Source organism: Mus musculus, chromosome X (assembly GCF_000001635.26).
Source record: "Mus musculus strain C57BL/6J chromosome X, GRCm38.p6 C57BL/6J".
Taxonomy (NCBI): Eukaryota; Metazoa; Chordata; class Mammalia; order Rodentia; family Muridae; genus Mus; species Mus musculus.
The window spans coordinates 68,009,115-68,010,427 of NC_000086.7; the positions used below are offsets into that span (position 1 = coordinate 68,009,115).

General features: G+C 34.0%; 1 non-coding gene across 1 annotated transcript; it reads right to left on the reverse strand.

Moving 5' to 3' along the window:
- Positions 1-990: 990 nt before the first annotated feature.
- Positions 991-1,065, reverse strand: Mir509 (microRNA 509). Its single transcript, NR_030575.1, has one exon. It is a non-coding gene; the product is annotated as a microRNA 509 (primary transcript).
- Positions 1,066-1,313: the final 248 nt, after the last annotated feature.

Consider the following 1,313-nt stretch of genomic DNA (forward strand, 5'->3'; position numbering starts at 1 on the left):
AAAGGTAAACATATCCCCATATCCTATTGTCTAAATAAGCATATGTAGCAATCACCAGTTCACTCTGCTTCCTTTTGATTACAGAGTTAGTCTTGTACTACACTGGCAAACATCTCTTGGTACATGGCAAACAGAAAGAAACAGAGGGAGTTCAGGTTCAGAAAGAAGCATGTCACTTGTGTGCCATTTGTTTCTCCAGCACCCATATCAAGTAACCCATAAATAACTGGTTGTCTCAATCTGAAGAAAGATTTGACACCATTTTCTGGGTTGTGTGGGCATGAGCACAACATGTGTGCAAATACACATACACATAAAAATAACTATTTAAAATGAGCAAAAATAAAATACTAAGGAGGGAAAAAATATACTGAGCTTATTCTGAGAAGCCAGAGGCAATTGGAAAAGGACCAGAGAACGTTGAAAATAATGAAGACACTAAAAGAAAGGTATAGTATGTTATGGCGACTTTCCCCCTATAATACAACTATTCTGGGAGAGGATACAGAAAGATTACAATTACCAGGCATTCTTATGCTGGTATCCTTAACTCCTTATCAAAAATAGATAATACATGAATAAATAAATTTATTTGTTAAATAGAAATAAAATAAAGTGAATTAATCTAACAAATTTGTTTCTAGAAAACAATTTAGGCTAAATTAATTACAATTGTTGATCACTGAGTTGATCACAAACACATTAAAATCTCTTCTTATTTGTTTTAAATAACTCTGCAGTAGTATTTATGAATTTCAGGAAAAATAGAAAACATCATTTTGAAGTCTTTTTCATAATCCTTTTTATTCCACAGATTTTCTTCTTAGAATTCACTTTTAAAAGTACCCTGATGTAGATCAGGAAGACCAGAGATTGTGGTCAGGACAGAGATAGAGGAAAGTTGTCCCTGTCCTCTAAAGGGACCATTTTTCTGCATGTAATTAAGCAAAACACTTCCCTTACGGTGCCATTGCACATGCCATATATCACATGTGTTACTCCATTACAGAAATGTCAATCACATTTAATTATGCATGATTGCCACATTCTGGAGTAAAGAACCACACACAGTTATCACAATCAACTCTTATTTTTGGTCTAAAAATGATAGTTGGGGAAATTAAATCAATAAACCAGACACTGAAAATAATATATATAAACAATATTTCTATTTCTAAGGCGATGGAGTGCTCATAAAAAAAGGGACCTATCATGACTGCCCTCTGAAAGACCCAACAAGCAGCTGAAATAATCAGATGTAGATATTTGCACCCAACCAGTGGACAGAAACAGCTAACCCATGTTGTTGGATT